Raw genomic sequence first — 11,344 nt, forward strand, 5'->3', positions numbered from 1 at the left:
ATTTGTGTGGGTGTGGTGAGAGCATTTCACATTTAAGATCTACTCTCTTAGCAAATTTCAAGTATACAATACAGTGCTATCAACTATAGTCACCATGCTGTACATTAGATCTCCAGAACTTATTCGTATTGCATGACTGCACAGCTTTGTCTGCTTTGACCAACATCTTCCCATTTCCCCTTCCCATTTCCCACTTCCCCGGGCAGCTGCCATTCTACTCTCTGCTTTTATGAATTCGACATTTTTTTTTTTTACATTTTTTACCAAGAATGAACCTACATTAACACCCCATAATCACTCAAAGTCCATAGTTTACTCTTGATATTGTACATTCTATGGATTTGAGCAAATGTTTCCTGACATGTATCCATCATTATAATATCATACAGAGTATTTTCACCATCCTAAAAATCCCCTGTGCTGTAGCTCCTCATCTCTTACCCCCACCTCCCACCACTGGCAACAACTGATGTTTTTATTGTCTCCATAATTTTGTTTTTTCTGGAATGTCATATAGTTGGAATCATACAGTATGTAGCCATTTCAGATCGGTTTCTTTCACTTAGTAATATGCATTCAAGGTTCCTCTATGTCTTTTCATGGTTTGATAGTCATTTCTTTTTAGCCCTGAATAATATTTCATTGTCTGGATGTACCACAGGTTATTTATCCATTTACCTACTAAAGGGCATCTTGGTTGTTCCTAAGTGTTGTCTATTATGAATAAAGCTGCTATAAACATCCATGTGCGGGTTTTTGCGTGAACATACATTTTCAACTCCTTTGGGTAAATACCAAGGTGTGTGGAATTCTACTTTTTTATGGAATGTTATTCAGCCTCAAAACAAAAAAAGAAATCCTGACATTTCCAACAACATGAATGAAGCTGGACGACATTATGCTAAGTGGAATAAGCCAGACACAGAAAGACAAATACTGTATGGTCTCCCTTACATGTGGAACCTTAGTACCATTTCTTAGGGAGCTATTTGAGAGTATGTTTCACCAAGGTAATAAACCGAGAAAGAGGATGAGCTTGGTCCAGGTAAAGGTGATGCAAACCAAGAGACGTAAAGAGACTTCTCAGAAAGACAGCAAAGGAAGCCTCAGGATAACTCCTGTGCAGCCGGACTGGCGAATCATCATCCAGGATGGAGCAGGTGAAAGGGGGCTCCAGGTCAACAGACAGAAATTGATCATGTGGATGCAAATCTGCCGTCAGCGTTGCTGAAGAGCAAAGGAAGCTACACCCTGGAGCAAGCAGCAACTTGCTGAGATTGTGAATAGGCCAAATCGTGCTAATGGCTAATTTGTATTTCCTTTAAAGGAAAAAGCATGATACCCATGCCCAGCAGCTTTTTTTCTCAGACATTTGTTTTTGTTTTTGTCTTTTAACAAGAGAACATATGGAGTGCTAACCAGATGATTTAGAAAAGCTCTGTTTTATCCCTATTATTGACTGATGTTTTAAGTGAATGCTACAGTATTTACAAAATGCCGCCACCATTATAATCTTCGAGAAAGACTAAAAAGACTGGCAACCACGCTCAGTCAAAACTCATGTCAAATGATGTGTTCCAATAGTGAACTCAAATGCAACACCAGGAATTACGACTTGGTTGTCACTGAAGGAGAAGATCTGTACCTCATTCTGGGGACAACTTCTTGAGGTTCCAGAACTGTGACTCTCTATATGGACATGTGTGAGTTAGTTTGTAGTGTGGATGTAACCTGGATAAAACCCAGAGCATTGTGCTGCGCAGACTCTTCATGTGGTGGCACTCAAAGAAGCAGACACAGCCAACAAAAGACTGACTTTTTCCTCGCATCTTTCACAAATGGAAGGGACTCAATTCACAGCGCACCCCACACATCTTAATTGTCTCCTCTTTTTCCCCTAACTCTATTAGCTCTAGAGTTTTTCAAACACCAAACCTTTAAAACTCTTTCCAAACTCAGCCCAGGAGGCTTTTCTATGTTACCCTCCTGGTTACTCTTCCTCCTTAACTCTTTCTACTGTAGATCGATGTAATGCTCTTTCCTTGAGTCCTTGTCTAGGTTTTCTGTAACAAAGGAGAGCCCAATAACTGACTCCGTAAGAAAGAATTTGTCTTCCATTTTTCTCTTCTTTAGAATTCCATATCTTTTCATCCATTTTCTTGGTATAGCCTCATAACGAAGTGGGAAAGACAGACCACATCTTAGAAAACAAGGGAAAATTTAGCTGATCCTCAAAAGACAAAATTGTTTTTGGTAAAGAGGGAAGTATACACGTAAGCTGAGAACATCCACACATTAACAAATTCTCTTGTTGATAGGCAGGGAAAAGTTTTCATTTGAGGTTCTAGAAGTGCCATAATTTTTACATCACCTCAGGCATTTACGCACACAGGAAACCCCCACTCTACTGTCAGCAACACTACCTGTTGTCCTATTTCTGCAGTCTGAAACAATGGAAGAAAGCTCTTTACATCCAGAAAATAAACTGATTGAAATATCATCTTGAGGAAGTCTGTTCTAAAGACACTAATTGATATTGTTTGAGGAAGTGTAAGTGTCTGTCATGAAAGCCATTTTAACGGCCGATTTGTTTTCTTCTTTAGTTCGCTTAACTTGGCAGAGTGTTAACTTCCCCCTTAGAAAAGCTCCTATGTTGATTTATGAATGTTTTCAAATTTTTAAGATTCTCCAAACCGTTGTTTCACCTGTAAGTAGAGAGATAGCTTGTTTGGCTAACTGCCTTGCATGACTCTGTGCCAGGCAATGAATAATGCCATGTTCAATATTCTAAATTTGTGTTCCAAATTCTGAATTTCCAATGAGCTGCATGGAACTCTGCTGATAAGTGACTGATTTTCCCTGCAAGGATTGTCTTATTTTAAACTTCAAATTTAGTTGCCTTACTTTATGCAAGGCAATTTTGAATGGATTTTAAAGTGAGGATGAAGACTATTCACACTTTTCTAAACCTAGAAGGCAGAAGAAGTGAGCCAATGAAGGAGGGCATCTTATCTAAGAGGACTACAGGTCTTAACAGAAGCACTCAGGGACGGCTCTTTCTTTCGAAATGGTGTTAGCCAACCTTTTATAGGAAGCTCAGATACAAAGTATTACCCAAGTTGCTAGTATTCGCCCCAAAGGATTTCTACGTATTTAAAAATATAAACATACTTACGTGCATGGAACTGGAGCTCAGGAAACAATAATGAATCCTATGAGTGACTAGATATTTCTTCTGCACTGAAGTAGGCTGATTTGGAATTCTAGAATTTGGATGAACTTAAAAATATTATTTACCCATTTTTGTCTTCCTCTGCACATTTTTCTAGGCCATATTATAAGTACTAGGATAATGTGAGAAAGCCTTTCTTAGAGCCTTTCCAGCAGAAGAGGAAGGAAGGATTGCCAACAGTCACCGCTCAGAGAATGTCTGTGAGTATTCCAAACTAATTTTGTGAACTTGAGCATCATTATTTTTGTTTTGTTTTGTTTCTAGGATGTGTGTCAGCCAAGACTGTACCTACGTGGACCTCAGCTTACATAGATTATCCAGCTCATTTAGATAATGTAGGTAGTTTGAGTACAAGTACTTAGATAATTCACACAGCTTCTAGACTGACCTGGGTTGACCAGAGGACTGCATACTCCCTCATGTCTTTTCAGCTTAGTAAACCCATCAAGACATTAAAAACCAACAACCAAGACTCTGTTTTTTCCCCCCAATTCATGTTTAAAATATATTTAATATGATTAACCAGTTGTTTCATATAGCACGTGTTTTGATTTAAAGCGATAAGAGATGGTTTCATATTGGATTTAGGGACCACTGCTGTGGGAGAAATGACCATGTTAACTTCTTTCCTGGAAAAGAAAGTTCCACTCTGCTTGTGGCTAGAACTGTGGTTGAGCACACAGGATTCCTTTGTTGTCTGTGGTCATATCGTACTGGTAGTTGATATCGGTATGTTGTTGGAGGGATAAAACAAAGCTGGTGATAAAATTTCCAATAGCTACTGAACTAGGAGAAAAATGCAACATGGGGCAGTCAAGATACCAGTCAAATTATGGCCCACTAGAGTTAGAATGCGGAAATGTGTTAGTGCTGGCTTACATTTTGGATGAAGTGTCCACTTGATACATTTTTCCTCCGTCTAATTAGGTGGATGTGCTTAGTACTGCTTCCTTTAGTGAGGGCAGGAAAAAGGTATAAAGACCCACAAAAGGGTCCAGGAGACCATTTCACATTTTTTTTTTACCTAGAATGTGGAGAACGTATTAGAGACTGATAGATAAATATACAGAACCTGCCATGAACTAGCTGAATGTGGTCCAGAGTGGCCAACTTTCCAGTTTGTTAACCCTCATTTTGAGGACCATCTTAAATAAAACACAGACCCATGAAATATGGGAAAGAGTTATTAACTTAAAAAGTAAAAGAGTAACTTGTATTAACATTGCCTTTGACTACTTCCATCCTAGGAATGGCTCATTGAGAGGAATTATTTGATTTGTCACAGAGATGTAGGCAAATACTTTGGGTGGTGGAGGTAGAAGTGGTGGCACCTGAGGTGAGTCTGTTTCCCCAACCTGGGATGGTGTGAAAAAAGCCAGTGGCACAAAGAGCCTCCGATAGAAAATGAGTGTGAGATGTGGAGTCAGGGGTCAGGCAGGAAGATCTCTGAGAGTCCACCTAGGATGGTGGCCTTTGGGGCAGACAGCGTTGGCAAATGTTCACCCATGTGCAGTGGACCAAGAAATACGACGACTGCAGCAACTATGGGTGAAAGAAACTGCTTTTCACCCAGTTTTTTGGCATTGAATAAGTTCAGTATTTTTACATAGTATAAAATAGAGTGGTGAGGAGTACCCCAATGGCTAAGATTGAAATTCTCATCAACCCAGAGGTTGGGGGTTTGGAGCAAATACAATTTGATTTAGAGAAATAAAAAAGAAAAAAGTGACATTCCTTAGACTGTGACCTTCCAGTCTTAAATTCATACACGTTTTGGAGATGAGATCTACAAAACACCTAGCTCAGTGACTGGCTTATGACAAGCAATCATTATTCCTTCAAGAAATGTTTATTGAGTAGCTACCTTGTGCCAGACACCATGCTAGATGTTGGGTATAATGAGGTATAAAAAAACAAGATGCAGCCCCTGTGCTTGTGGAGGTTACCCCGATGGTAAAAGACATATTAAATGACTAAACACTCAACTTATTTTTTAGTTTCATGAGAGGAGCCAGCCTTGGGACAAACCTGACTCCCAGATGAGGTCAAAGCCAAGGAAACCTCAGGGAAGTGGAGCCCGAGGCCTGAGGACACTAAAGGTTTGGATTAAATCCCGGCCAGGAGACCTACCTCTAGACTTTCAGCCACAGAAGGAAAGAAGTTCTCCTACACACACACACACACACACACAACCGCACACACGCACACAACCGCACACACACACACAACCGCACACACACATGCAACCGCACACACATTCTCACACACTCTTCTCTTTAAGTCAGAGAGTTCTGACACCAGAAACCAAAAGAATTCTTTACTAAAACACCAAGAAAAAAGAAAATAAGAGAATACCAGATGTATATCATATTTAAGGATGGTAAATTAGAAAAATAGATAAATCAATAACAGGAAATGGAAGCATGTTCCCATAGCCTAAAGATCAGAAAGGGAAGCTGCTGGAGGAAAAGAAGCCCAGTGCCTTGCAGATAGTAGGCATGCAATAAACTGTGGTTTCTTTGAATAGGGTTAAACCAAATTTACCAATATTGGAAATCTACTGATACAATAAAGAGGACACTTTTAAAGAAGATGAGGTGATTGCTACAGGGAGCTCTCAGTCTTTAAGGATTCATAGCAAAGAGTGAAGGCAGAAGACATAGCCCAAAAGGAAAATGACAAAGAAGAATACCCTGTAAGAATTCCATTATATTATAGAACAAAGCTCTAAGACGCTGAGGTTTGTGAAAACTGCTGAGAATCATAAAAAGGAGTTTTGAAAAGTTACAAATAGGGGCTGGCCCAGTGGCATAGCAAGTTAAGTTTGAGTGCTCCACTTCGGCTGCCCAGGGTTCACCGGTTCAGATCCTGGGTGCAGACCTACGCACTGCTTGTCAAGCCATCCTGTGGTAGGCGTCCTACATATAAAGTAGAAGAAGATGGGCACAGATGTTAGCTCAAGGCCAATCTTTCTCAGCAAAAAGAGGAGGATTGGCAGCGGATGTTAGTTTAGTGCTAATCTTCCTCAAAAAAAAAAAGTTATGAATAAATTCTCCTAACTGACTTCTGCATAATGGGATGCCAGATTAATTGACACTCTTTCTCCTGTTTTTAAAACATCCACGTTAAAGACTACAGCCCACCGAAGGCTCATGGTTCCTAGGCTCTTTCTATAACACCTATGAGTACCAGACAAACCTACCCTTGGAGCTGTGTGCAACCCAACGTTCAATTGTGTTTCTTCTCAGTTTATGCCAGTTTTATATTGTGGTAGTTAAATATTATGCAAAGTCATGAAAAGACTGGGAAAGGAATTTTTAAGAAAGTAATACTAAATTAAACATAGAAAGACTGTAAAAATGAGTGGCTAAAAATATTAATAAAAGAAACCATTTCACATTATAACCAAAAGACTTTGGGAAAAATTGTAAAAATCTGGAAGATTACTGCACTCAGATTATTTTGCTAGAGTTTTAAATTTTTATTTCACTTTAAGGAACCCAAGGTGGAAGAGTGTAGCCTATGTTATAGAAGTATGGTATAAGCAAGAAAGTAGTGCAGAACTCCAAACAGGGGATTCACACTCAAAGAATAGTCCTTCACTTTGCATCAAAGGAGTGGTCAAACAATGTACCCTTAGATAGTTTAAGTGTAAAGCGCACACACACACACACACACATGCACACAGTTAATCTATCAACTACTCTAGCTGGGTCACATTAATTAATGAATTTCTACCATGTGTTCAGAGGGAAAACAATGAGAAAGAGCAAGTCTTCTCTGTTGGATAGTTTGTGTTAAGATACTGATGAAGTGGACAGAGAAATACTACTCAACTCTATTTCTGTTCCATCTTTCTGTCAAGAGTGCTCTTTACACCAGAAATAACAGAGCAATCCTAGTTAAGAGGTGATTAAAGAAACAATGCAGGTGAAAAGAGCACCAAAATGTTTTAAATGTTCAATTTTCCTGGTTTTAATAAATTCATCCTAAAGGTTTCAAGAGGAGCCATAGTTGAACTCTAAAGAGTGATCAAAAATGGAAAAATGGAAGAAACTTGTTCTAAGTTTCCAAAAGGGAAAAATTTGGGAAGTATGTTTGATTCAACGCCTAGGGAAACATTGGAATGGATTATTAAATGTATTATTTATGATCATTTAAAAACAAAATCAATGATCTCTTAGAAATCACACCAAAACAACCTCATAACCTTTCTTTTATTGTTATTTTCTAATATGATTATGAAAATGTAGGAAATGATCAGGGAAATGATAGCATATCTCTTATGATATTCTGGCAGACAAGACGAGGAAATATGATAATATGTCTAGAAAGAGCTGACATTGATGGAAGGGTCATATTCAGAGCAGAGGAACCAGAAGATGTTGGCCGGCCTGAAGAGAGGCTGACAAAAGTGCCACTGTGTTATCCTCTTGTCTTGTCCCAGCTGACTTCTGTATCAAATAGTGCTGATCAAATTTTCAGGTGACAAGAGATTAGAAGAAAGGTTTAATACAAAGGGTAATAGAATCAGGGTCAAAGAGAACATGACCAAATAAAATAATAGGCTGAAGTCTATTAGACTGAAATCTAACAAGATTGGATTTAATTGGATATAATTCATATAGTTATGGGTTGAATTTGAACCTAATTTATTCAGGTTGGTTCACCAGGAAATCTTGTAGCAGGCACGGAAACACCATTAAAGGATTTTATGGTTGATGCTATACAATTGGCAATGTCTACCTTCTAAGATTTTGGGGTTAAAAATCATTAGCCATTAGACACCAACTCTGGGAGAGGTGGAGGTGTCTGTGAAGTATTTCAATCCTCATTCCAGTCAGTTCCAGGGCATCCTGTGCAGAGTGGAGAATAGCTATTGGAGAAATTTGGGCATTGTATGGATATTCAGAATACCAGAGAGAACTTCAAGTGACAGTTCTGAGAAATCTGTCCATACGGAAATTATCATTGAGGGAAGAAAAAGTGAAAACTAGCCAGCATACAGGCCCCCATGGATGAGACTAGAATACTAGAAAAGTCATGGCCAAAATGACAAACTTAGACACCTCCTCCATCAAGTGACTCAGTAGAGGCAGAAGGAAGGAGTCGGGGGTTGAGCAGAGAGACCATGTAAAGAGAGTAGGTCTATAGACGCACTATGTTTGGATCTTCTCTTCTAGAACAGTAGTTCTTTTATTTGGCTGGGCCTAAGCTTGGCCTTTCCAGTGGTGAACTTCTTCATTCACATGTCTTTCTTTTGGCAGCACTAACCTGGTTTCCACTTGGGACTTTCCTCTCAGCCACTGTGTGGTCTTGGTGAGACTACAAACCAGGCCACCTGCCCTTCTCTAACCAGTGTGGGAACATGACCCAAGACAAGCCACCGGACTCTGTCTAGACTTTAAGCTTTAAGCAAGGTGAGAATCAACGATAAATAAAAGTACAGTTAAAGCACTTTCCTTTCATTTTTGGTCTTTCAAGAGGTCTGTTGAGGACCTTACTTTTCTGAGCCTAGTTCTGCTTTCCTGTTGATTGTATAGCTTCCCAAGGCAGTTCTTTTCTGCTAGAAGAAAAGAAGTTTGGTGCAAAACTGTGGCATAACATTGTCAGTGATGTACCTGAATAGTTGTTTGTATCCTAAAACAGATTTCAAGGTGCTTTCTGAAGGAAGTGTTGGCTTTTCTATGGGTACCCTAAGGGCTCACCTCAGGGCTGCCATTCTCCACTAAATCGTTTTGACACATTTGTCCATCACCACCAACTGTGTTGTGTGACATGAATGATTTGTTTCTGTAAAGTGGTGATGTTTGTGAATGGTTCATGTTTTCTTATAAATTAAATCAAATCCAAGGCTCTTTCTTACAGTAAGTCACTCACACTCAGTTACAAATAGGCTTCCTTAAGTGGGAGAGAAAAGTCTGGAGTGAATGGTAATTAATGGAATTATTCACCCTCTGGTGTAGGCCGGTGGGAATGTGTCATGCATATGAATCTCTCACATGGATCACTCTGGACTGAAGGCCTTTGAGAGCATAGTGAAGTCATCAGTTCTTATTAAAAGGCCAGCTGAGAGATGAGCAGTATTCCCTTTAGGAATCTAAATTTCACGCTGGGATAAGGCTTCCCAGTCTAAGCTTCGGGTTGTATAACTGGACCATCATCCTTCGGCTTGTTGTAGAATCATTTCTGCTGACACGCACTTTAACATTTTGCCCCCATCTTTTTTTTTTAAGGACACCTGAGAAAAAGCCCACTAAATTCTTATGGCATGTGCTGTACAAATACTGCAGAGGACATTGCCCACCGTGTTTTCAACAAACATTTTTTGAGTATCTTCCATGTTTCAGATCTCATGATAATCTTTGGGTATATGAGGAGAATGAAGATGGACTCAGTTGTTGAACTCATGCAATTCACATTCAAGAAGGATGTCTTTCAAGAGGGAAAGATGACAATTAATCAAACAACTACAACAAATAGAGGCATGATTACAAGTTAATAACTGGTACAAAGAAAAGACACACAGAGTGCTGTGAGTTCTTTCACCACTGGCTCTCCCCTAGACCTAGGGAGAGGTAGAGGTCAGGGAGGGCTTTTCTGGAATCTGTAGGATGATTCAAGAGCTGAAGGAGGAGCTGGAATTAAGTGGGCATAGGGGCAGAGCAGGGACCTACATCTACCGATTTGCTAGATGCTTGGGTATCGTTATTGTTTCTACTTTTCCTCCATTCTTGTATGCAATTTGGACTCTGGATAGGTTGTATCCTTTACCTTGGAAAATCTGTCAGAGGCAGAAAGACTTATGCTTGTTACTTTTTGAAAAATGGAGTAGTTTATCCCATTTTTCTAGGAACATTCACTTGCTAGTTTGAATTTAAATCTTTTTTTAATTGATCTGTTTTGTAAAATTTGGTTGCTATGACAATAAATTGATTCACTTCAAAAGCTATTAACAGCAGCTTGGCTATTCCGTTTTCTTTGTTGAGAATATTACAATAGGTAAAGTGTCACAATAACCAAGAAAATTCCAAGGATGGGGAAAATGGTACAGGAGTTTGGCAAGATGTGATATGCCTTCTGGTTCATTAAACATTATAGAATTTAATTTCTGGTAAATAATTGAGAGATATTAATTCATTTCATAAGAAAAACCTGAAGAGTAGGTTTAAGAATGATAACGTTTCCTTGGTTTTCACTTAATAGCATTCGTTATTTCAAATCAATATTTATTGAGCTTCTACTATGAGCCAAGAACTGTGCTAGGTACCATAAATAAAAGATGAATTAGACAAACTCCCCACCCAATGATGAAGCTGTAAACCTGAATTTTTACGGACACATTAAGGTCAGAACAAAATTAAGTTCCAAAAAAAATGTAGTAAAGCTGATGCTGGGCATGCTTCCCTTCTCTTAGGCATCATATCATGAAACTGCCAATAGCACTCCTGAGCAAATGGCATTGTCTTTAGTATATTTTTCACTTTCTAAAAACAGTGGATATGAGGTAAACGCATCACTCAAGCATATCACCTGATGGTAAAAATACCATCACCGTGGACCCTCAGTACAAAGCACAAAGTACGGTCCATGAATTACTTCCCCTGAGAAGAGGATATGTCAATGAATTACCAACTGACAGTTTTCTGGCTGAGTTGAGAGCTAGTCTAACTCTGGAGCCATTTGAATTCCAGCACTGCCAGTTATGACTGTGTTTTAGTTTCCTCATCTGTAAGATGAGGATAATAATAGTATCTACTATATGGGGTTCTTGAGGATTCAGTAAGTTATCTCTTTATTTTATCTATTTATTTATAAATAAATAAACAATAACAATATGTCACGTGCTAGATATTCTAAGAGCTTTACAAATAGCAAATGCGGAGAGAGGGTCTGAGCACACCTGCGGGTGTGTGGTTGGGCTAAATAAACCGAACAACTACATATAGCAGTAGTAAGCCCTTCTTTTCAAGGGGAGGAGCCGAGGGCAGAAATCCAGGTTAACTCTGAGGTCACTTCAGACCTTAGCCTCAGCCTTCTTTAACGTTACAATTGCTTTAGAATTTTGAATAAGAATATTCACAAATTTCAAACTTCAGTCCTTCCACGTTT

The 11,344-nt window shown here is 39.0% G+C and overlaps 1 long non-coding RNA gene across 1 annotated transcript; it reads left to right on the forward strand.

Annotated features, from left to right (window-relative positions):
* The first annotated feature begins 2,817 nt into the window (after positions 1-2,817).
* LOC111775092 (uncharacterized) lies at positions 2,818-8,689 on the forward strand. Its single transcript, XR_011421733.1, has 3 exons — positions 2,818-3,432; positions 5,230-5,331; positions 8,500-8,689. It is a non-coding gene; the product is annotated as an uncharacterized lncRNA (long non-coding RNA).
* The last annotated feature ends 2,655 nt before the right edge of the window (positions 8,690-11,344 follow it).

Source organism: Equus caballus, chromosome 9 (assembly GCF_041296265.1).
Source record: "Equus caballus isolate H_3958 breed thoroughbred chromosome 9, TB-T2T, whole genome shotgun sequence".
In the NCBI taxonomy this organism is placed as follows: Eukaryota; Metazoa; Chordata; class Mammalia; order Perissodactyla; family Equidae; genus Equus; species Equus caballus.